This window comes from Zalophus californianus, chromosome 8 (assembly GCF_009762305.2).
Source record: "Zalophus californianus isolate mZalCal1 chromosome 8, mZalCal1.pri.v2, whole genome shotgun sequence".
Classification (NCBI taxonomy): Eukaryota; Metazoa; Chordata; class Mammalia; order Carnivora; family Otariidae; genus Zalophus; species Zalophus californianus.
This window is the reverse complement of record NC_045602.1, coordinates 27628243-27654141: the sequence shown is the minus strand read 5'-3', so window position 1 is coordinate 27654141 and position 25899 is coordinate 27628243. Positions and strand designations below refer to the sequence as shown.

At 40.3% G+C, this 25899-nt stretch overlaps 1 protein-coding gene across 9 annotated transcripts in view; it reads right to left on the bottom strand.

Annotated features, from left to right (window-relative positions):
* The window catches only part of RASGRP3 (RAS guanyl releasing protein 3), a 110572-nt gene that overhangs the window by 66125 nt on the left and 18548 nt on the right, over positions 1 to 25899 (bottom strand). For 3 of the 9 annotated variants that reach the window (XM_027621806.2, XM_027621805.2, XM_027621810.2), the window contains exon 2: positions 15743 to 15805. The exons of 3 other annotated variants lie outside the window; for them this stretch is intronic. The gene's annotated coding sequence lies outside the window, so the exon portion shown is untranslated. Of the gene's footprint in view, positions 1 to 7564; positions 7859 to 15742; positions 15806 to 25899 lie in introns of those variants that run through there. 3 more of the 9 variants (XM_027621812.2, XM_027621809.2, XM_027621813.2) reach the window with 1 other exon arrangement.

Below are 25899 nucleotides of genomic sequence, written 5' to 3'. Positions count from 1 at the left end.
TTTTCCAGCATAGCTGGAAAGAGAACACTGCCCAAGATGCAGAGCGCCAGAGTTGAGAGAACCCCTCAACAATAGGAACAGGATGAGTGCATTCTGGGTAGAGGCTAAGAGGAGACTATAGGATGCACTCATGAATCCATAGAGTCTTAGAAGTTTCTTTGTCCCCTAGCAGCATCCCTCTAATGGAAATGGCTATGTATTGAGCATGACGTAATGTCAGTTGCAGGCAAAACCAGCAGAATCCAGACTCTACAGAATGGCTGCCCTTTCCATAGTGAGCAGTAGTTTTTAACATAAATATAGTGAGAGACAAGTGAAGTTGAATAGAAAAGGTACATACCTTTTTTTTTTTAAAAGATTTTATTTATTTATTCATAAGAGACAGAGAAAGAGAAAGGCAGAGGGAGAAGCGGGCTCCCCATGCGAGACTCAGATCCCAGGACCCCGGGATCATGACCTGAGCCGAAGGCAGACGCTTAACCATCTGAGCCACCCAGGCACCCAAAAAGGTACATACTTCGTTTACAGGCAGACTAGGACCAGAATCCTGGCTTCACTACTCGCTGGCTTGTGACCTTAGGGAAGATACTCAACCTCTCTGAAATTTAGTTTTCTCTTCTATAAGAGTGTCAATGATAATGTCTACCTCTGGGAGTTGTGAAAAGAAACATCCATTTCTTTCCTCTCCCAGCAGCAGATTCTGTTTAAATGCCAACTACAGAAGGAAAAGAGAGAGAGATTCATCTTAGAACCTGAGTGAGTGGGGAGAGAAAGAGACAACAGAGAAATCCAGAGCACCGCCATTCAGACTGAGCACTGTCCTTGCCATAAACAAATAATCTGCAAAACATCCTGTCAACTCATATGATTTTGAATGGCAGGCATTCCATGCATACATGAAATACTTTCTACTTTTAAAAAGCAGAACCGAAAGTAAAGCAGAATCCCAAGTTTAGTCAAATTGAAGCCAGGGTATGATTTTTCCAGAGCCAAGTATGGAAATTATACTCAGTTCTTCTATTTTAAAAAGGTTTTAAATTCTTGTGTAGTTTTTGAGCTTCAGAATTCTATATTAACTTGAGATTTGAGAACATTCCTCCTTGATAGTCATAGGCAAGTTGACAGAGTGTGGCTGGAGAAGGCCATTTTTCTTCCCAGCTCCTTGATTCTAGGTCCAGAGAGTTCTGTCAAACCAGTGTGTCAATTCCTAAAAAGGAACCCCTAGGTGGTACCTTCTTAAAGTGAACTTATAAAAGAGTATCCAAGGAAAACTGGTTCAGCTCATTTTGAACTGTTAAATGAAAAGAAAACTACTTTTTCAAAACAGAACAGATGACTAACTAACCAGCCTTTTTCCCCCCTTTCTTGCTTTCTTTTTTTTTTTTTTAATCTGGAGTCTGATTCCTTGGCAGATTGATGGTCCCTTTGCCTGAATTCTTCTCCAACCCCTTAACTTCCTTTTGGCCAGTTCATCAGTCGCTAAGGTCTCAACCACAGTACAAAGACCTCGTCTGTGATTTTTGAAACAATGAACAGCAGCAAGGTAGTGACTAAAATGAAGTTCTGGAATTAGTGACGAACTTTTTTCCATGTCATTTTCCCCATCACTAGATCTCTGTCAAGGATTGTACCTGGAACGCATTCACTTATAACACAACACAAAAACACAACACAATGACATAATGATCTAGGCAAGTGTCTTGGAATATTTTGTGGGGTGGGGATGGGTCCTCTTAAAGTAGCACTAAGTTAAGTGTAAAGATAGGAAAGCAGTTGGAATAGATGAGCCTTCAAAAAATTAAATGATCACATGGAAACTTACAAGATATTGGGGTATCTGCAGGTACATAAATCATTCATATATTGAGCTGAATTCTCCACTTACAATAGGGATATCAAGGTTTATATTATTTCCTATTCTACAGAATGGAATCCAGGACATTAAGCCTTTTTTTTTTTTAAGATTTTTATTTATTTTAGAGAGAGAGACAGCAGAGGGAGAGGGAGAGAGAATCTCAAGCGGACTCTGCACTGAGCACAGAGCCCCACGTGGAGCTTGATCCCATGACCCTGAGATCATGACCTGAGCTGAAACCAAGAGTCAGACACTTAACCAACTGAGCCACCCAGACATCCCCAGGACACTAAGCCTTGTTCATTTTCTTTCTTTCCTTCTTTTTAAACAATTTTCTTTCCCCTTTTGTCCTCTTGAGAGATACAATAAGTTCTGATTATTACAGTAGTTACTAAGAAAAATACTCTTTGAGTCAATTCATGAATAAATGTTTTTCAGGATTTTTTAAATTCAAAGAAGGCTACCTTTCACACTCATACTCAAAAAGGACTTTAGAAAGAAACACTGTAATAGCTATTATTGTCAAAGAGAGGTTCCCTTGTTTCCCCCCCACCTCTAAGTCACAGCCATCAAAATGTACAGCTACACTGTAAAACCATCAGGCATCGGACGCTGTCATTTTTATGACCTTGCCAACACACAGATAATGCTGTTATACAATGAACTGGGTGACCATAACAGAAAACTGACTAGTAGTGAAGATTCTTGATTATTCTAGCAACCTAGGAATCTTGCAGGTAACTTTGCAGAGGGAAATGGTCACAGTGGACACCGTTCCTAGTAGTCAAAGTATACTATTTCCCATGGGAGGCAGGGTACTGAAACCAGGCGGAACTTCCAAGATAGCTGACGGTTTTGTGGGATAATGGGAGTGCATGCTGAACAAGAGACTGCATTTTTTATATCTAAAACAAAAAACAAAAAACCCAGATCCCTTATAAAAGTTGACTATTACATCATGCCATAGTTAGCAGGACTCCAACTTAGCCACATTGGGTGTGCCGGGGAGGAAAATGACCACTAAGATCATTTAGAAATACTGCACAAGTACCCTCACTGACATGCACAACATGGTACATCCTGAATCAGTCTCCCATTTACCTTTTGCGCAACAGAAATAATACAAATTACAGCACTTTTGATCACAGACGACAATTCTATCGATACTATTATTCAGAGTCAGAGGACGGAGGACTTCACTGAGCTCTGCCAGGTACTGGTTCCATGTCACTCACTTTCCCTCATTCTCAGTTTCCTCACTGTAAACAGTGGTGAAGATGTCCTCCGTCTTTCACAGGATTGTGGCAAAGTGCAAGAAAGTGCCTTACCCCGGAAAATTCCTCTATAAATGCAGGAATTTGTCTTACTGATACTACAAATGGGCTCAAGATCAAACACAGCAAACCTACACAGACACCACTGTGATCATATGCAACCACAAAAACAAACCAAAATACTTTCAAATCCATCAAACAAAGGAAATGGGACTTGCAAGTAGCAGAACAACTCTAGGGATTGTAAATGAGCGATCAATACAAAGGGGAAGTGGGACCCAAGGGAGTGAACTCTTTGGGAACAGGTTTTTCGGAACACACAACCTGGAAAAAACAAAGAAACAAAGCCAACCGACAACGGCATCACAAATTTTGTTTCCTCATCCTAAAAGCTCCTAAGAAAATAACCAAACACTTTATTTTGCTTTAAACCAGCTCTGGAGTATAACGTACGGACTCTGCGGTGATTTTGAATCTGTCTCCTGTGTCTCTGTAATAACCCACTGGACAGCACCGACTGCCATGGAAATAAGCCATTCCCAGCAAGAACTGCAGGTAATTTCCAGTGGTTCTGGTTTAGCAGACTGTTTTTGCTGACTTCTCTGGCGTTGGGCTTAGCTTTAGAAGCATCAGTAGGTGACAAGTAGATTAAAAATTCCCCTTTCTTGCTATAAGTAGCTTGATCTTCAGAATGTGTGATCTTGCCATTAACAGCCTTGAAAACACACTGATAACTTTCTCAAAGACATCCATGACTGGTCTCCACTCTTAATTTTCCTTCTGATTAAGCACAGGACCCTTCTGCTATATATGTATCACTCAGTGCTCTTTCTCATTGTCAGCCCTAATTTTGACATTTAACCACATGGAAGAACAAATAAAATTTTTAGAAGGGTTCAAGAACTACCTTTCTTTCTTTCTTTTCTTTCTTTCGTTCTTTCTTTCGTTCTTTCTAAGATTTTTTTTTTCAAAGATTTTATTTATTTATTTGAGAGAGAGAGAATGAGAGATAGAGAGCATGAGAGGGTAGAGGGTCAGAGGGAGAAGCAGACTCCCTGCTGAGCAGGGAGCCCGATGTGGGACTCGATCCCGGGACTCCAGGATCATGACCGGAGCCGAAGGCAGTCGCTTAACCAACTGAGCCACCCAGGCGCCCCTCTTTCTAAGATTTTATTCACTTACTTGACAGAGAGAGAAAGCACAAGCAGGGGGAACGGCAGGCAGAGGGGGAAGCAGACACCCTGCTGAGCAGGGAGCCCGATATGGGGCTCCATCCCAGGACCCTGGGACCGTGACCTGAGCTGAAGGCAGACGCTTAACCGACTAAGCCACCCAGGCGCCCCGAGAGCTACGTTTCTTTAAGGGCTTGGTCTCTGGCTGTTGACCCAGAGAAGCTTCAGGCTCATGGCCCACAGTAAGACAGGCAGTCTTTAGATCTGCGACAGGTGCAGGGAGAAGTGTATACCTGGGCAAAGGCTGGAGCAGACAGCATCCCAGTCAGCGGAGAAAAGCACACCTCTCCTCCCTCACCTCATTCCCTCCCCTCCCCCCACCTATGACCTCCCCTCAGGCTCAGAACAGCTGGAGCAAACAGATGGAAGAACTACATTATTTCTATTCATGAATAACAACCACCTACTCAGACAACCAACCTTCCAGGTTGAACAACAATGAACAGGTCTGGTAATAGTGTTATCACCACGAAGCCAGCTATTTGGGGGTGGGGCAGGGATGGAGTGGCTGTCCTCCAAAGGAAAGGAGTGACAGGAAAAGCTGAGGAAAAGGCCAGAAAGGGCAGGGACAGTGGAGTGCTCCAGGCTAACGATAAAGTTCAAACTTGCTGTTCCTCCCAATGGGAGAGCCATCCCTGAACTGCTTTCAATGAGAAAAACACGCTGCAGGTCAGTGATCCTGTACAGCTTGGGCCTGGACTGTCACAAGGGGAAACCTCACCCTTCCTGCCCGGGAGCGTTCGCAAGAGCCTTCACACACGGTGTGTGTCTGTGTGGCACTGAAATATTCTCATTTGCATTCCGTTAAGCATTTCATTAAGTTTTGCTTTTAAGTTTAAACTTGTGGGATTAGTGTACGTGTTCCACTTTTCTTTCTTTTTTAATTCCACTTTTCTTCTTTTAATGTGTGCAGTTTCTGGAGTCAGATCCAGGAGCCACTTCTGTCTGTGCCATGTACCGCCCAGCAGCTAAGGGGGAGGGGGGGCCCCTGAGCTTCAGTTTCTCCATCTATAGAACTGGTATAATGATATATACATAGACGTATTGTGAAGATTATATGAAAATGAATACACTTGCTTAGCACATCATTTGGCAGAGTACGTGCATAGTAAATATAAGTTATAATTATTAGGGTTAATGTTATAATCATAATATAATAATAGTAGCGCAAGGCTTGGGCTCTCTTTTCTGGCTCGGCAACAAACTAGCACTTTGACCCAGATAGATGTTACAATTTTCTCAACTTTGAAATGAATGTGCTAGATGGCACATTCTAGAATTCCTGTCCAGATCTAAGTCTTTGACTCTATAGACATACTATCAACATGTAAAATAATTATTCATTATGCTGTTAATATTCAAGATATCATGAGGTTTTTCCAAAATAATCTGTGGGCCCTGAAAAAATCAGCACCTGAGTAATTCAAAGGATAACTTGACTGCCAATGAGACCCCTTCCCCCATTTTATTGTGGGTGTCTCTCTTATTCTGGAGACATAATTTCACCTGATCGTTCTTTTCCACTATGCCTGCAGTAAAAGTGAAACTAAACCATGAGCAAACTCCTTAAAAAGTGGCCCAGTGGGCAGCCCTGCTGGCAAACAGGGAAGTCACTGAGCCACGTGGCCACGGGCTAAATCAAAGCCCTCACACAAATGGCATAAAAAGGAATGGAAGAGTTAGAAATATTTTTCTCTCGTTGAACATTCCAAGTCTTGTAGCTTCTTCTACATTTTAAGGAAAAGAAGAGGAGAAACTTCCCAGTGCCAGACTAGCCACTTTTCCAGATGGGCGTCTGAAAGTGCATCCACCCCAGACCTTTGACTGATGGGGTACTCGAGACCAACTGCACCGAGGGGAACTGCAGCAGGCCCAGTGCGCTCCAGGTCATTTTCAGTCCATCCTCCACCTTCCAGGAGTGGAGGGGGTGCAGGGAGAGCAGAGCTCCCTCCAGGCAGGGAGCAGAAACTGCAAGACAACTGGACAATCCGAGCGTATCTGACCATCCATCAGTCACCCCGGGAAACAAACACACTTTGGAATACTCTGTGCTTGTCTCAAGCAAAATAACTGTTTGGTAAGAATTCAAATCAAAACAACCTGCCCACCCCCCTTCCTAATGTCCAGGCAATCCAGAAAAAGGAACTTGTTTGGTTATCTCCCCCAGGGCTCTGATTCAGAGGCCTGTCACTTCCAGAGGTTTACCTCATTGATTCCGGGTTCTGTCCTCTCCCTTTCCCCTTTTCCTTGCTTAAACATTCTGGCTGGTGACTACCACAGAAGGACAAAAGTCCCTGAACAACAGCCCCATTCCAGCATGGGGCCTGCTGTCCTGCTCTCCTGAGAGCAAGCTCCAGTAAGCTGAAGTAACCTGAGGGAGAACAGGTCTATTACCTGGCTGGAAGCCAGCTATCAAGCCCCCAGAACTGATAATCAGCCACAGGCAACACTTTTATAATCCAGGTCATCAACAAGGAAGAAAGACACTGAGCATCATCAAAACACTAACTTTCCCTTTCTAAAGTAAGGAAGACCAGGGGTGACTAAAAAATTTAGCTTTAAAGTAACAAGGTTGAATTAGCTTGTTCAAGAAAAGAGCTATAAAACATATCTCCACTGAGTTGGAAAGCATGCCTGAAATCTAAAAAATGCTTCCTCATCTAAATCTAAATATTATTTTGTTAGTTTCCTATATTGCAGATTGTTATACTTCGTTAAATGAGATCGTTTCCAAAGCTGACTGGTCAAGTCAGACATACACATTTCTCAAAACACTATTTTTTTTCAAATTTCAATGGTAAAATCGATTAAAATCAAACCCAGTCATCAGGTCACTTTAATAAGCTCTCTACTTCATAACCTGAATCTTGGCTTTGAATCTAAACACCACAGACCATAAAAATCCCAGACACCAGGAAATCAACTCGCTACTTCCTAGGTAGGAATCAAGCAATATGCCTCATTCACCCTTAAAGTTAGAATACGACGTTGCTGCAAATGTCAGATTCTTAAAAAAAAAAAAAATTAGTAATACAAATGACTATTAACAACAGATAACATAAAATACCTCCTTGAATGCCAAATGGAAATCAAAATCAAAATTAAAAATTGCCAGTGCCTTGCAAAACACACACACACACACACACACACTCTCTCTCTCTCTCTCTCTCTCTCTCTCTCTCAAAAGTTCTCCAGTTACTTACTGGGGCGGTTCTGCTGTCCTGCTCACATCAGCGTCCTGCCTGTCCGGCTGCCAAGTGCCGGAGCATGCTTCGAGCAGCTGTTTCCTTCAAGCTGGGCTCTGTGTCTTACCCAGTCACATGCACCTCCTGATAAATACGGCTGCCTGCTGCCGTGCCAGGAGGTCAGAACCTGAAGATCATTATTCTCCTAATTCGCAAGCTGGCTCAGCCGTTTCATTTGCACGCAGAGCAGTACACTCCACAATTTTTCTTTTAGTGGCAAACCCCAAACAGCTGATAAGTCACCCTGAAGGGCAGGTCACGGCAAGTGGAAAGTTGATACGTGTGGGGGAGGGGGAAGGGGCGTAGGGGGGAGGGGCTGGCCGCCCCTATGTTCCCTCAACTCCCTCCGGTTTTCACTGGGGCTCTTGACCAGCAAGAAGAAGGAAGCACAGCCCTGCGCTGCAGGTGCAAACCATGCTGCGTGCCGGAGCCCCCGGAGGACATCAGAGCGCTGCTCCGTCTCAGTTTCGTCTTAGCATCCAGGCTCCGGGCTGTGGGAAGAGCTGTAAGACTGGGCTGCCCGTTCTGAGGAAGGCAGACTAACCAGCTCGGAATGTTTAGGTTTAATTTCAAAGGCCAGGGCTGCTGTGCCAAGCGGTGCTGAGGGGCTAATGGGTGAGGGGTTAAGGAAGAATATCAGATGCGGCTTCGTCTAGAGAGCCAATGGAAATGAGTTTCAGGTAACTTAAGACCCAGCGTCCGCACACTGTAGTTATCTGTTGGATCGTGTCAACATTTTGGGGGCACAGCAGAGCCGTTGAGATTATCAGCTAGGGAATCAGAGTGGAAACAGAAATGATCACAAGATTTACAAGCCACTTTACAGATGTGCTGCCTGCCCCCTTTGGTGCTAGGAAGTGGAACCAACCTGCTGTTTCCTGTGCTGCTCACAAAGGTGGCAGACCATCTGGGTGCCTTGTTGAATTCATACTTCTCACCTTAGCTGATTTTCCCCCCTCTCCAAGGAAAGCCTGTGGTCGCTTTGACTTTGGATAGCACCCGACTTCTTGGTAGAGTAAGAGTAACGCTAAAAGCAGAGCCCAAGCAGGGTAGAATGCAGATAGGACAGGCAGGCAGCTCATCTGGCAAACTGAATATCCAAAAAAGATTTTAAGAGGTTAAAATGCCCCAGGGGATTTCTGCACCATAATGAGCCTGTTAAACTGTCAACCTTGATTTTTAATAAGTGAGATTTTACTCAACAGAGAAGCTTGTGTGGGCAACCTTTCATATCTGGGTTTTGTCTCATAATTATTTACAGAATTAATCAAACCAGAAGTTTCCCTCCATACAAAGGATAGAGTTTTTCCAGAATAACCAAAACAAACAAACAAAAAAAAACCCCTCATTCTTGCCATTCTTTCAGGGGACTAATTTGTTACCAACATGTGAGTGACCGAAGTGTAAATAGAAAAATTTTTTGCAAGCTTCAAAACATATCCCTTTTGTTCAGAGTTAGTAATACAAAGGAACTACAGATATTAAAATACAATGTGCTAAAATATGTCAACTTCATAACCCTTTTTCCTCATATGACAATCATTAATCAAACAGAAAAGGAGGCCTACTGAAGATTCGAAATGTTATTTTGATTTATTTATACTTTGCACTTAGAGTAATGGAAACTTGTGATCTTATGGCATCCATCAATCACTTTATTTGCAACTGGTGGTGTTAATTATTCTGATGATCCATTGCATACCATATAGTTAATGAGGCAGAGGCTTCTGGAAACCCTTCAATGACCAATTAAAAAAATAGCCTCAGGAAAGGTAAGCATAGAAATTCTCTCATTCTGTTGGGAAAGAGGAAGGGATGGATCCAAACCATAAGTGAACTGTCAACACAGACCAAGATCCTGGACACTTCTGACAGTGTCCAGGGCTGTCACTGAGGTTCCACAAAGGCACTCTTCTAGCCTCGGAAAGAAATGGGGAAATCCCCCCTTTCTGCCCCAGACACCTATAGGTACCAATTTTCGCCTTCAACTCCGAAAGAAATACCCTCCTCCGCCGAAGGCCATCCACCCCCGGGGCTTTCTGTCTCACCTTGGGACTCCCCCCTCTTCAGGATTCTTTGCCAACAATCACGCCTTCTCTCCCTGTCTACTCATCCTCCTCATTATCTAAATATGCTCACATGATTTTTATGTCCTAAAAACAAGCCTTTTTGATCCTTTGCTCCATTAATTACTGCCCTAACCTACTCATTCCCTTCACAGGTGAGCTTCTGGAGAAACACTTCTTGCGTCCATCATCTTCACATCCCATTCACATTGAGGCCTGTTTCCATTCTGGGTCTTCCCCCAACTTCACTGAACCTACTTTCCCCAAGTCACCAAAGACCAATGCTATTGGACACGTTTTTGCTTTTATCTTACTTGACCTCTAGGCTGCACTTGACCTAACTAACCATGCACTCCTTATTGTGTTCTCTTTTGGCTTCTGTAAAAATTCATTCCTACCTCCTTCAGCCTCCTGTGTGGACTCTTCTAATACCTGCTGCTCTCACATGTAAAAATCCTCTCTGTTCTTCCTGTTTTCTAACAGCTCTCATATATCTTAATTTATTACTGAATGACTACAGTAGTTTCCTGATTAGATGTCTTGCCTCCAAAAGTCTGTCTCTGACCTCTTTATTTTATTTTATATTTTATTTTATTTTATTTATTTATTTATTTTATTTTATTTTTTATTTTATTTTATTTTATTTTATTTTTACACTTTTGTACTGAAGGCCTCTCAAAAACCATGGTAGAATCTTAGGCATCTTTGTATTCCCAGAACCTAGGACAGGGCTTAAATCCTTCTTTTGTACATTCTGTTACTGTTGCATTTCTTACTCTGTGTTATAATTAGGTCTTAATGTGTCTATGTCCCATCCAAACTTTGACGACCTTAAAGAAAGTCTGTGACTTATTCATTTTATATCCTGCAGTGCCTAATACAATGTCTGACCTGTAGGAGACACGCAGCGGAAACAATGCTGAATGAGTAAATGAATGATTAAAGAGAAAGATCTTCTGTTTATTCTTCACAGAAAAGATACAAGAAAAGTTTACAGAAACTGATTTTATATTAGGCCACCAAAAAAATCTTAAGTAATGTCCCCCTCAAAGAAATTATTTTCACCACATTCTATGACCATATTGTAATATAACTATAAAGTAATTGCAAAATGTAAGTCAAAAAAGAGCCAAGCTCTTGGAAAATTTTTACGACTCTTCTTTAAGAAAATCATTGATTGGAAAGAAATCAAAAAGGCAATCACAGGATGCTTAGAAAGGTTCAGTAATGAGAATACCACATATCCAATACCATAGGTAGAGCCAAAAGAGTTAATTAGAAGCAAACTGACCTAAGAAGTTGAAAAACAACAGATCGATAATCATGGAAAAATGTCAGTTATTAAGAAATTGTTTCCAAAAAAGTTTTTAGTCCAAATTACTTACACAATCAAGTTCTCCCTGAGTTTCAAGCCACAGATAATTCCCAGGCTGTATAAAATGTTCAAATGGACAAAAGTAACAGAAACCTAACATAATATCCCAGACATAAAAACAAACAAACAAACAAACTGATAAAGCATAATAATGGAAACCACAAACTAACCTCACAAATAAACACAGTTTACCCAAGAGACGTAAAAAACTCTGAATATTAAGGAATGCATTAGTATGATGACATGATGGAAAAAAGCCTTTGAATTAGCATAAGAGGTACTCTTGAAAAGTCTTCTGATAAAATTCAATATCAATTTTTTAAATTAATAAAATGGAGTTAGGAGAATTTTTCTTGTCATGATAAAGCTTATCCCAAACCAAACACAAGTGTCATACCTAATGGTGCAGTAGTAGAGATATTAACATTAAAATGAGAAACAGAGAAAGGGTGCCCATCATCAGTACCATCACACAGTGCTGTTCTGGACATTCGAGCCCTTGCAACCAGACAAGAAAATGAAAACCAAACAAACAAAAAGTAAAGAAGAATTATGAGAAAGCAAGAGACCAAATTATCCAACTTGCATATGTTATAATCATTTACTTAGTAGAATTAACTTTTAAAAGATGTTTTAAATAATTAGAAATGTCAGTGAACAATCACAAAATAAAATTAATTGGGTTTCCCACATAACAGCCTAAAACTGTTAGAAAAATCATGGAAAAAAAATCGCATTCAGAATGGCAACAGTAATAGCAAAATTTCTAGGAAAGACAAGAAAAGTGAAGAAAATATAAAGAAATTTATAAAACTCTACTGAGAAAATAGGAAATATTTCAATAAATGGAGCATTCTATGATTTTCCAGGACTGGAAGACTCAACATTGTCAGGATGTCCATTCTCCTCTGTTTAATTTATAAATATAATTAAATTTTGATTAAAGTGCCAGAGATTTTAAAAAACCGGTCCAAAAAAAAAAAAATTCTGAAGTTGATGTGAAAAAAAGAAACTGAGAATGGTAAAGAAAATTTTAGAAAACAACAAAGTGGGTGGGGGGTATGAGGTATTAAATAGGATGAAAACATTAAGAATTAAAAGTTTGATTCTGGTGCCAAAAGAGGCAGACCAATGGAGCAGAACAGAAAGCCAGAAATATAAAAACAAATACTATATTAGAATGTTTATTTGTTAAATATGATATTTAAACTCAGTGGGAAAGGAATGGATTATTTAATGACTGGTTGAATAGTTAAGTATGAGGAAAAATAAAATAAAATATCACCAATTATTAAAATAAAAGAAAAATCAGGGGCACCTGGGTGGCTCAGTCATTAAGCGTCTGCCTTTGGCTCAAGTCATGATCCCAGGGTCCTGGGATCGAGCCCCACATCGGGCTCCCTGCTCAGCGGGAAGCCTGCTTCTCCCTCTCCCACTCCCCCTGCTTGTGTTCCCTCTCTCACTGCGTCTCTCTCTGTCAAATAAATAAAATCTTTAAAAAAGAAAAATCAATTATTACCTCACAAAAATAAAATCAATTACCTCATACCATACACAAAATAAATGCCTAGCGGACAAAAGAGCTGAATGGTGAAAATAAGACCACACATGAACTTGAAGAAAATCATGTGATTGTTTTTATAATCTTAAAATTATTTTAATCATGATTAAATGATTTTATCATGAAAATTATTTTAATTATGATCACAAAAGCAGAAACCATTTAAGAATGTTTTAAATATTTTAAATAAGTAAAAAGTAAAGTTTATGTATGTCAAAAATAACCCCACCATAAACAAAATTAAACCACAAATGACAGAATGAGATTAAAAAATGAAACCTGTAAAGTAAAAAGTTAATAGCCTTAACATATAAACAGTCTTTATCATTAACAACTAGGCAAAGAATATAATAAAGACTTTACAAGTAAAGAAATATAAATGACCATTTACACACATATAAAAAAAATCCATCTTCTTAAAAATGAGTACAAATTAAACAATGATAGGATACCATGTATTACCTCTAAACTTGACAAAGATAAAAACTGATAATCCCCAATGTTGTTGGCAGGAGGTTTTGGAAAATGGCACCTTTATACTCTGCTGCCAAGAGCATAAATTGGTACCATGTGTAAGAAAGATAATTCTGTGATATGTAGCAAAAGCTTTTTAAAATATGTAGACCCTTTAATTCTTCAGTTCCTCTCCTAGAAACATATCCCAAGGAAATAATATGGATTTTCATATGTGCAGGAATGTTTCTCACAGCACTGTGTATACTAGTGAAAAATTAGAAACAGTCTATGTACCAAAAGTAGTTGAATAAATTATTATATATTCATAAGACTTAGTACTATGCAATCACCATAATGTTGTTGAAGTATATTAACATGGAAAAATATTCAGCATATATTAAGTGGAAAACACAAGTTATAAAACAGTTTATTTAGTATGATCTCATTTTTCTAGGAAGACATGTGAACATATGTAAAAGTCAGAAACATTATATAGTTGACACTTGAAACACACAGGGTTAGGGGCCCTGACCCCCACACAACTAAAAATCCTTGTGTAACTTTTGACTCCCTAACCCTTAATGACTAAGAGCCTTCTGTTGACTGAGCCTTTTCCATAACACAAACAGACGATCATCACGTATTTTGTATGTTATATGTATTATATGCTGTAGTCTTATAATAAAGTAAGTTAGTGAAAATAAATATTAAGAAAATACATTTACAGTACTGTATTTATAAAAAAAAAAACCACTTGTAAGTGGACCTGTGCAGTTCAAACCCATGTTGTTCAAAGGTCAACTGTGCATCAAATTTTTAATAGCAGTTATCTTTGGGAGTTGGGGTCAGTGTTTCCCCCCTCTTTATGCTTATCACTTTTTTCCTACTGTTGCCATGTCATAAATGTGTATCAGTTGTTCATTTGTAAATGAGATCTTTTTTATATAAAGAGACCTACCAGCATACTTAAGGGCTCTAATCATCTACACAAAGAGGAGAAAGCCGTAAGAAATGTGATCAAGAATAAAGGACCCTGAGCAGCAAAGTCTCACCATCCATTAATAAGGTCAGACACTTCTTCCTAAGTTTCAGTTCTCTACCCTTCTGTTCCTGGACCCAATATTGGATAGCAAGTCACTGAAAGTGGTGGCACGACCAGGTTCAGAGGATGCCGGAAGAGGAAAGAAGCATGGTCTTGCTTGAGCACCTTGGGTTGAGAGATGCCCTGATGGGCCTTTATGCCTACCCCAGATATTCCCTTAAGTAGAATTTCCCAGATGGTTTCCATCCTATGCACACATGGTCAGAGAGCAGGAGCCTAATCTGCCAAGTGCCCCCTGGTGAAGCTGCCCATCTATCATTCCACCTTGTGCCAAATTCCTCCTCCAAACTGGTGACACACCACCTGCTGGTCAATTTGAGGTACTAACGCCATACTGCATCCCCACTCCCACCTCCCTTTCCTTTCAGTGGACCTTTCACACATTACTTTCTTATTTCTACTGGGTCATCCCTTTCTCAGATACATACACTTCTTTCTTTTTCCTTCCGACATTTGTCTAAGTATCACGAGGGATTTTCTCTCCCGTTCTTGTTCTTCCCCTATTCTTCCCCTTGAGCCAAAATAACCCCCTAGACACGGTTATCGTTAAGAGTTGTGCTAGCCACATGCCTGTAACAGAGAAAAAATTGTGAAAAAATCAGAGAGTGGAGTTTTTAATCTCTAAAGCCCTTGAACAAAGCAAACCATTGTCAACAAATGGAAAAATATAGCGTCTGTGTTCAAAGTACATTGCATTTAAGGATTCACCAAAGCGCGTGACAAAACTCTCTGCTCTCAAAGTTTACAATCTTTCTTGGAGAAAATGCAACATGCAGAAAGCCATATATAAGGAATTATAATTATCATGTATCATAACAATTAGCATCCATTAATATTGTAACATACCTATATAGTAATATATAACAAGCTAACATCTGTGCAAAATACTCATTTAATTCTCACAACAATGCCCTCAGGAGATGCTATTATTTTACTCTGATGATGACCTTTAATGAGATTAACTAGCCTGCCCACAGCTAGTAAGCAGCAGAGAAAGAGAAAGAGAGAGATACAGACGCAAACAGACCCAGGTCTCTCTGCTCCAAACCTTCCACATTTACTGTTTCCACCCAGCCAAATGGGTTAGTATGCATAGAAATTTTCATAGACTTGCTTGTCTTTCTCTAATTAAACCTGCTCACACTCATGCATAACAGCCAAGTCAACCGTGGTGCACTTTAGGGTCTAATTATTGGCATTACAACAGCAGTTGTAACTTACTGATTTACAAGTGAACCTTTTGACACAAGCCACTCATAAACTGGAGATGGGCTGTATAAAAATAAAATGGAGACTGAATCAGGAGGACAGCCTCTATCAGAGGGAGCCTCTGCAGAAGCTGCTCCCACACCCTGTCTGGGAGCCCTGCCCCCTTTCTTCAGCATCTCTGGAGAAATCCCCAAACTTCTGGGCAAATCAGTCCAGTTTAAAAATGGACTTCCTCTTTTGGTCTCTTTCTTATTCTTATATTTTATCTCTTTTCTTTTTTCCTTTTTGTCAAATTGCATTTGTTTTTTAAAAACACATTACATAATAGTGTCATTGCATTTACTTAATCTAATTCATTTAAATTTACCTTTACGGCAGATTTTTTTCCATCTAATCAGCTTCTTAGACTAGGCTAGGTTTCTAGCCGAACCTGGATTCAGTAAACATGAGAAGGAAAAGTTAGCATCCATGACACAAATCACCTCACTTAGCATAATTACTTACATAATAAATTTTTCCAGTAGTTTTATTTCTAAACCCTGATTTGACAGCAACTTTCATTAATCTTTGAAGATCTTACCCCTATAAGCCACAGACCAGTGGTCAAATTAATCTGAATCTAAATCTTCCAACATACCACTGCTGCTTTCAGAATTTAGTTCTTTTTTTCGTTTATTAGATTTATTTATTTATTTGAGAGAGAGTGCACACGTTGGGGGAGAGGCAAAGGGAGGGGGGAGAGAGAGACTCTCAAGCACACTCCCTGCTGATCATAGAGCCTGAGGCCGACTAGATCCCAAGACCCTGAGACCATGACCTGAGCCGAAATCAAGAGCTGGCTGCTCAACCCAGTGAGCCACCCAGGTGCCCCCTCAGAATTGTTTTAGTTCTTGAAAAAGTTGCTTAGAGGAAAAAAAAAAAAAAAAACAACTTCCTAAGGCTGCCTCTGTGCATTTTTCTGAGAATCATTTAGTGTGCAGAAAATAATAGAAGGGGAATTTCAGATTTATAATTTCCTTTCTATTCAAGTTTCAGCATCATTGCTGTTTCAAAGGAGAAAATACAAAGCTGATTCAGGGAAAATGAGGCAAAGAAAATATTAAAATTTTTTTTCTCGAAATGTGTGATAGCTAAATGCATGAGATGGGCACAGTTTGATCTTTGCAGGAATCATAGGAAAAGTGCCATTAGAAGCTCCAAATCCTCTTTTTCTCAGATGAGAATGTGAGCCCCTCCTGCCTTACTCTCCCCATCCTCCCACTGCGGCTCCGCTCTCTGAGTCTTCTCAACTGTCCTGGGCTCATCCCATAGCCCACTAGTCTTTGCTGGAAGATGATGCTCAGTGTACACTTTCTGAATGAAGGAGGGAATTTTTACACCACGGTTGTAATTATCAAATAGACATCTTATTTTGATACTAAATCCATCCGCTAAAATTGTGCATGAAGAAAAATGGATTTTCTGCCTTCTGAAAGTTCAAGTTATGCTACTTCACTTTTACAATAAAAGAGCTGCATTAGCACCAGTTTTTGCTAACCAACAGGAATCCAAAGAAAGGTGAAAAGCGAAAACAGTGTTCAGCATTTGGCAGTGAGCCCTCATAGAGGCAGGGCGCACCCCAGAGCCACGAGTGTGGCACCCCCGGCGGAGAGTGTGGCGCCACCACGTTCCTTTCCGGGGAACTACACTCAGCATCTCAGTATCAAGCCACCATTGCTTTGAACAGGTGTGAGCATCTGTGCTTTTCGTCGATTTATTTTGTGCACCCATTAGTAAGATGTGATATCAGAAAAGCCCAAGAGGTTATTTTTGGAGTGTGAGCACGCTCAAAAAAATTTCCATATAAATTAATAATAAATTATTAATATAAATAAATTAATTGCTTCATTGCTTTATGCTATTTTGACTTACAAAAGGTTTCATTTCATAGGAATGCTCTACTTTTGAATAGCTGGGGAAACCTGTAATTCTAAACATCAGTGTTCTACATAATCACTTCAGCTCTTCACTTTGGCTATCACAATATCCAAAAACAGCTAGCTGACTGCAAGTCCTGTCTTCCAGTCCTTTGTGCCAAACTACTTGCTCACATTTTAATCCAACCAAAACCACCTCTAGGTTATAAATCTGTGAGGATTGAGAGTCTAACCTCATTTCCATATCCTTTCCTCAAGTATCATTACCTTTATCACACACTTCATCAAACATTGTCATGATTTATTTACACTGTGTTTGCTCAAACTTTTGGCTGCACTCTTGGGGTTACTTAAAACATTTGTGTCTAGAAAGCCTTTGGATGAGAGATTCTTCATCATGACTGCCTGGGAGAACACAAAGGTAACCACAGACAGAGCAGGAACCCATTGAGTAATGAGGATCTAGTATTACTACAACCAGATTTTCTGATTTGTGGATCAGAGGGGGTAAACTAAGAAAGCACTTTTAGAAGCACATAAAAATGTGGTAGGAAAATTTCCAGTTTTCCTTCATGTTTTAATTAAACAAGAAGTTTCTGTTCTCAGGGCTTGTTTTGTATTGCCATTCCTTTTAGTGAAAAGCAGTGGATCAATGTATGCTGTGTTCAAACTCTCAAATTGGGCAGGTGGAGGGGAGGGGCCAGAACTGAGAGTGGGTGTTGTTTCTTTAATATAACCATAGGAAGTAAGAACTCTGCAAAGCTTCTTGGCTGGTGGAGATAAACACATGGTGGTGAGAAATCAATGCAGGGGAATGCGGGCTAAAACAACTGAAAAATACCAGCCTACATGATGAGGCTTTGATAGGTATTTGAATGCCTATAAATTCTTTTTAAATTTATATCTAATGGTCAGAATAACTACATTATCACATGGAAGAATAGTCTTGTTTCCTTTTGCAAAATAGGGAAAGCAGGACTCCGTTTCTTTTTTACTTTATAAAATATTTAAGTTTAAAAAGCAATAATGTTCACTGTAGCAAATCAAATGATACAGAGATAGACATAAAGAAAAATTTAGTGACCTCTCTGTCCTATCCACACCCATCTTGCCAAGATAACATACACCTATGAAAAATGTATCTCATACATACATACATGTACGGAGTTCTATTTTTTCCATTAAAAAATCTGTATTTGACTTTTCCCCTTAAAGTGTTATGATCATGTATATTGGCTCCAAGGTCAATAATACAGATTTAACTTACACTTTTTAATAGTTGTATACTTCACCACAGTGTAGTTATATCATACTTTATTCACCCTATTAATGAACATTCCACATGCTCCGAGTTTTGTGCTAGTATAAACAGTATTGCACTAAACATCCTTGCCCATATACCTTTAGTTTCTGGTGTTTTTAATTCCATAGTATAGATATCCAAAACTGGGATTATTGGGTTTGCAGAATTATTCATTTTACTATACATTCTCAGTTATTTTCCCAAAACTAACTTAAAATCAATGCAAACATCCATGGCCTTAAGAAGACTGAAAAATGTCAACAAGATTTTAATATGAGATGCATTAAAAATTCCTTTCAGAATTATGTCCCATCAGGTATATTAACTAAGTCAATTATATTGAAGATATTGGCAAGTAATAATAGTTTTTAAAACCAAATGTTTTAATCAAATCGACTCAAAATGTGTCAAAGTCAAAAGTTGGAGCCTATTTCCCTCCAGCTAGTCTTTAGTATCTTCACACACCAAAAATTCCATAAACTCTAAAGGTCATTCCAGTTGTAGAATAAATGCTGATTAATTTTTAAAAATTACAAGTGAATGTGAACTGATATGTTATGAAGAACAAAAATGTTAATGTTGGACTAAAAATGATCCACTGTACTTTCAAAGAATGCAGTGGTGTTAGTGCGAAAAAGGGTCAGTCAAAAACTCACTTGTTTCAATTTTATTCCCTGGACTGTGGCCTTAGTAACTGAAGAGCCCGCTCTTCCCCATGCCATCCCCATGAGACAGGAATGGGGCCCACAGTTCAAACACAAGGATAGGAGTACCCACTGTCTACAGCTCCACTCCTCCTGGTGGGGGCTGGTTTTCTAAAACCACCTCTTCAAAATTATATGGTTTTGCCACGTCATTTGGTTTGGGACTTTGGAGTGAGAAGTTGGGCAACACTTTTCTATACTTTTCACAGCATATATATTCCAACTGATATGGCTAGAGCAACCAACACACTCTTAAGACACAAGTGACCAAGCATAAGGTTCCCTGCTTTAAGAAAAAATAAGTTACAGTCAACATAAATTCAGGGAAATTTGTTCACATTACCAAAGCATTCTTTGTTTTAGAAAGCCACTCATTGCAGGATTACAAGAGATGTGTTCACCCCTGGTGCACTGAAAATGGCATTCAACCAACCAAAATTCAATTCATATTATTCAAGAGCACATTTATTAAGTAAAATAAACATGAGTCCGATTTTGGACCCAACTTACTGGCCCAGATGGTCTGTGTCCTTTCCTTCGGAACAAAAAAGTGGGTAAGCAATTCCTTGCGGCCTGTGATGGACAGGCTATTTCACAATGCCCCCCCCTCCCCCGGGGCTTAAAGTAACCTGCTAAAAATAGCCCCTCAGGGCTCACATTAGCGTCCTTAGCTGAAGGGCCAGGTGAAAATACAAATTGCTTGAAATACGTCCTGCATTCTAATTCCACAGGACTACCATTAGCTGAAAATCCCCACTAATCCTCCTGACGATTCCAACATTAATAACCTTTTTCTCTTTTAACCATTTTTCCAAACTAGTAGGAGAGGCAGCATGTTGAGTGTTGAGATGTTGGGGATGACTGGGGCATTGGGAAGTCAGGATTCTCATTCTCTCATCATCCACTCACCAGCTGAGTAAGCTTAACCCTTTAAGTAGAAAAGTCTTCAATTGTAAAAAGGAAATGATAATACCCAACTCAAAAGGTGGCCATATGGGCTGGGGATAATGGGCTGTATTTCAGGATTCTATCCTATAAAAATATTCAACAAGGGCACAAAAATAAATGTTAAGACAAGCTCAGTGAGACATGTGTAATCACAACAAAAAAGGGGAAAATAACCTAAAAAGAAAGGGAGATTGGTCAAAATCATCACGGGGCAGTAATTCAATGCCATATATATCATGCAGCCATGAATAGGATTAAATGGGAAGACAGCTTTGCCGTAAGAAGTGGAAAAAGCAAGCTGCAAAAATCACTGATTTTTGTTTTGTATCAATGATTTTGTATCAATGATAATTGTTTTAAGCCAAAAAAACTATGTTTTTAGCTCCATTTTTATCACAATCATGTATGCTTTTGAAAGCACAGAAGATATCTATAATGATAGCAATCAATAAACATATATCCACTCTGAAGAAAACAAGAGGGTCGCAAGAGTTGCGAGTCTTTCCTTTTTTACACTGTTCATTTTTGATATTGAGTACATTTATTTATAATAAACCTGTGCTGTTTTTATAATTAAAAATTGAAGACAATGAAGAATACAGTGAGAACTAATTACCATAAAGCACTGGCACAAGGCCTAGTGGGCTTTGATGAATGGTGATTATCTCAGTTAATTCTTCTTACAGAACTTCTTACATAAAACGAGGTTACAGAAAGCAAGCGGACCTTGGTAACATGCAACCGGTTATGCTCGAGTGTGACCCTGATCTGTTTTATTTTTTAAGTGACTGTTTATGATCTTGACGGTGGTGACAGCTTCCTGGGTATCTACGTAAGTCAGGACATCAAACTGTATACTTGCAATATGCACCTTTTGTTATACGTCAATTATACCTTGACAAAATTGTTTAAAAGAGAAAAAAAGTGGAGCTAAAATTTTCAGCAGTAATAAGATGACAGATGTGAGAATGAGCTCGGAATGAAAGGTTTCTAAGGTCTTTGTGTTATTCAGAAGAAGTCAATACGAAGACATTAGGATCAGACTTGGTTATATCAAATAATGTCTTTTATGTGCAAACACTTACAAGAAAAGAAATAGAGGACAAAAATTCCAAAACACTAGAGGGGAGAAACTAGAATAAGGAAAACTTGAAAAATCCAAAAGAAGCAGGAGAGGAGACAAAAAGAACCTTAAAGAGAAAATAATGCTATTGACTCTTCATAGCATTATAGACTGTCTGAATTCACCATTAAAATGCAAAGACTATTATTAAATAAGAAGCAAAAGGATGGACCCATTTTTAATCAGTTCAGCTCCACAGGTGTAGGGCGTGTGTGTGTGTGTGTGTGTGTGTGTGTGTGTGTGTGTAAGCGCGCGCGTGTGTGTGTACAGAAAAGAGGATCAGATATCTTCCCTCAACTCAACCTTGTTTTTTTTTTTTTAAAAGATTTTATTTATTTATTTGACAGAGAGAGACACAGCGAGAGAGGGAACACAAGCAGGGGGAGTGGGAGAGGGAGAAGCAGGCTTCCCGCGGAGCAGGGAGCCCGACGCAGGACTCGATCCCAGGACCCCGGGATCATGACCTGAGCCGAAGGCAGACGCTTAACAACTGAGCCACCCAGCCGCCCTCAACTCAACCTTCTTTAACTGCTTTTCTGAAGCCTTGGAATTAATGGAAGGAAAGTTCTTTATACCAAAAATAACAAAAGGAATGGACTTAGTCAGAAGGGGAGAGGGTGAGGGAAGCATAGGGAGGCAAAGACAACTGGCAAATAGCATGTTTGCCTGCCAGGACCTCAGCAGGGGTAAATGCAAGGTGCAGGGAGCTGTCTAGCGGACACCACATGAGGTCACCTTTCCCACCTACAGTGAGGCCCTCCAGCCAATGTGGGGCTTGCCTCTGGTCCCTCGAACTTCTCTTCTCGGGAGGAGGTCTGAAGGTAAAGAGCCCTCCCCTGCCTGGAGGAGCCAGCACTCTTCTGAGAAATGTGAACCCAACACAGCCACGCCAGACGGGACAATTCATCCATGCTTTCATGGAATCTGCAAAACTGGGTGGATGGTTCTAATCAATCGTATCTGGAAAACAGATGGAAAATTCTTCCCAGAAGTTAATTCTTTAGTCTTACTCCAAAAGTAGGCCACGTGGCTCCTCTGGCTGTGTGTGCTTGGCAGCACTCTCCTGGCCTCTACTGAGGGGACACGTGTTGGGGCTGCTGTGCAGGCGGTTGTGGGGGAGACCCTCGGTGACTAGGAACGGTCAGTCCTACCGTCCTCTGCCCAAGGAGGGCAGGCACCTCCACACGTCCTTCCCTGCCCAGTTACCTAGGAACCTGCCCACTGGGGTGCTAACATAGAAATCGAATCAGACAAAGAGTCAAAAGACAGACCATAAAAGACTCTTTATGATAGAGAACAAACTAAGAGTTGATGGAGGGGAGGTGGGCAGGGGGATGGGTTAAATGCGTGATAGGGTGTTATGGAGGGCACTTGTGTTGAGCACTGGGTGTTATATGTAAGTGATGAAAACAGAACACAACAAAACCCAAAAGACAGGATTTCTCCCACCAGCTCTGCCTTATTCTAGTTGAGCGATTGTAAGTCAGTCAGTCCACCCCATTACCCTTAGGAGTCCCCCTAATTATCAATAAAGTGGGAATGATGGTATCCATCTCGCAGGTGTTTCTGGAAAGCTAATGAAACGAAGTACTTTGAAACCCATAATATATTGTGGAAATGCAAAGTGTACTCATTTCTTACATTGGTAAGACAGCTTTAAGGCTTCACAGTACCTTTGCCTACATAAGATCATTGCCTCCAGAGGTGCTAAGGAGTCTCAGCTGACATTTATGACATGCCTAACATGCCCATTCTTAGTGACAACCTCATCTGCCCTCCTCCCTTTGGAACATCTTTGGTATTTTGGGCAAAGTTCACTGGTCCAGGGATGGGCATGAGATCCAAAGTGGAGTAGTCTTAATCCTTCTCTTGCTTTGGCCACATTTGAGCATTTCAGGGATGAACATCTGACTTGATTCAGGCAGATGATTCCCTAACCTATGATGAGTCACTGTCCCACACTTTTCAGACATGGAGCCAGAACATCCATTTTCCTGCGGCCAAATCTTGAAACACAAAACCTAGAACCTATTAACAGTCACATTTTCTGCTTTGCCTATACCATTCTAGGAGCTGAGTGGGAGTAGAAGGCTGGTGTCAACCTTCAATTAATTCTCTAGTTTTAGGTATAAAATGCCTTCCCTCATCTGGGCCCTATCCAAAGACCAGGCTCCCCAGTCTACACACCCCATATTTTAACTTCTTGAGAGAACAAACTGCCAGAATCCTGCTATGGTGAGACAGGAGCAGTCTTCCAACTGTGTGAAGTTGGGGAGGGGATCTGGAAAGCTAACTGTTTTGTTTTTTTTTAAGATTTTATTTATTTATTTGTCAGAGAGAGAGACAGCGTGCACACACAAGCCGGGGGAGCTGCAGAGGGAGAGGGAGAAGCAGGCTTCCTGCTGAGCAGGGAGCCCGACATGGGGTTCGGGGCTCGATCCCAGAACCCCAGGATCATGAACGAAATGCAGATGCTTAACTCACTGAGCCACCCAGGCAACCCAAGCTAACTGCTTTTTAAGAAGATTGTGAACCGGTCCTCCTCAAATTGGCTTCATTTTCACCTACAGTTTCAACGGTAGCTGGTGTCACTAATTCCTGGGTCTTGGAACGGTTCTCGGGTGCAAATTGGATTAATTTTTGGACTATAATTAATTCATTTCTATTGTTGAATTAGTAGTCAACTGTCTCTTTCCCAGCTTTCCAAATATTGTCACTGTGTATTTGTGACTTTAAAAACACACACACATATACCAAACCCTGTGATCTCATTTGAATGGGATCTCAGAAAGCAGAAGAGGAGTTAAATGTTTGTTACACCCTTCTTTCACTATACAATACAATCATCACTCTTCAAAATACTCAACCCTCTGTGGTGGTCCCTGTGGGCCAGGCCTCCCCCAGGCTCTCTATCGTGGCCACCTTTCCCAGTCTTGTGCTCCAGATTTCAAAATTATCCCTCTTCCCATATGACTTTCCTAAGTTATAGGATTATATACATAACCGAACTTAGAAAAGCACAGATAACCCAACTTTATGTCGAGGTATCAGGGATCAACTTGCTCCTATTTGGAACAGTTACGGTTTTTGAAAGGTGACTTGTGTTTCTTTGTATCTGTGTAATTTCAAAACTCATGTATGTTCACCACAAGCGATCTGAAAAGTATAGAAAAGCACAAAGAAGAAAAAAAAGATCAACTCTAATCACACCATTCTTAAAATTTTATTTATTTTATTTTTTTATTGTTATGTTAATCACCATACATCATTAGTTTTTGATGTAGTGTTCCATGATTCATTGTTTGTGCATAACACCCAGTGCTCCACGCTGAATGTGCCCTCTTTAATACCCATCACCAGGCTAACCCATCCCACCACCCCCCTCCCCTCTAGAAACCTCAGTTTGTTTTTCGGAGTCCATCGTCTCTCATGGTTCGTCTCCCCCTCCGACTTACTCCCCTTCATTCTTCCCCTCCTGCTATCTTCTTCTTCTTTTTTTTTTCTTAACATATATTGCATTATTTGTTTCAGAAGTACCGATCTGTGATTAAACAGTCTTGCACAATTCACAGCGCTCACCATAGCACATAACCTCCCCAATGTCTGTCACCCAGCTACCCCATCCCTCCCACCCCCCACCACTCCAGCAACCCTCAGTTTGTTTCCTCAGGTTAAGAATTCCTCAAATCAGCAAGGTCATATGATACATGTCTTTCTCTGATTGACTTATTTCACTCAGCATAACACCCTCCAGTTCCATCCATGTCATTGCAAATGGCAAGATCTCATTCCTTTTTATGGCTGCATAATATTCCATTGTGTATACATACCACAGCTTCTTTATCCATTCATCTGTCGATGGACATCTTGGCTCTTTCTACACTTTGGCTATTGTGGACATTGCTGCTATAAACATCGGGGTGCACGTACCCGTTCCGATCCCTACATTTGTATCTTTGGGGTAAATACCCAGTAGTGCAATTGCTGGATCGTATGGTAGCTCTATTTTCAACTGTTTGAGGAACCTCCATACTGTTTTCCAGAGTGGTTGCACCAGCTTGCATTCCCACCAACAGTGTAGGAGGGTTCCCCTTTCTCCGCAACCCTGCCAACATCTGTCGTTCCCTGACTTGTTAATTTTAGCCATTCTGACGGGTGTGAGGTGGTATCTCACTGAGGTTTTCATTTGGATTTCCCTGATGCCGAGCGATGTTGAGCACTTTTTCATGTGTCTGTTGGCCATTTGAATGTCTTCTTTGGAAAAAAGTCTGTTCATGTATTCTGCCCAGTTCTTGACTGGATTATTTGTTCTTTGGGTGTTGAGTTTGATAAGTTCTTTATAGATTTTGGATACTAGCCCTTTATCTGATATGTCATTTGCAAATATTTTCTCCCATTCTGTCGGTTGTCTTTTGGTTTTGTGGACTGTTTCTTTTGCTGTGCAAAAGCTTTTTATCTTGATGAAATCCCAATAGTTCATTTTTGCCCTTGCTTCCCTTGCCTTTGGCAATGTTTCTAGGAAGATATTGC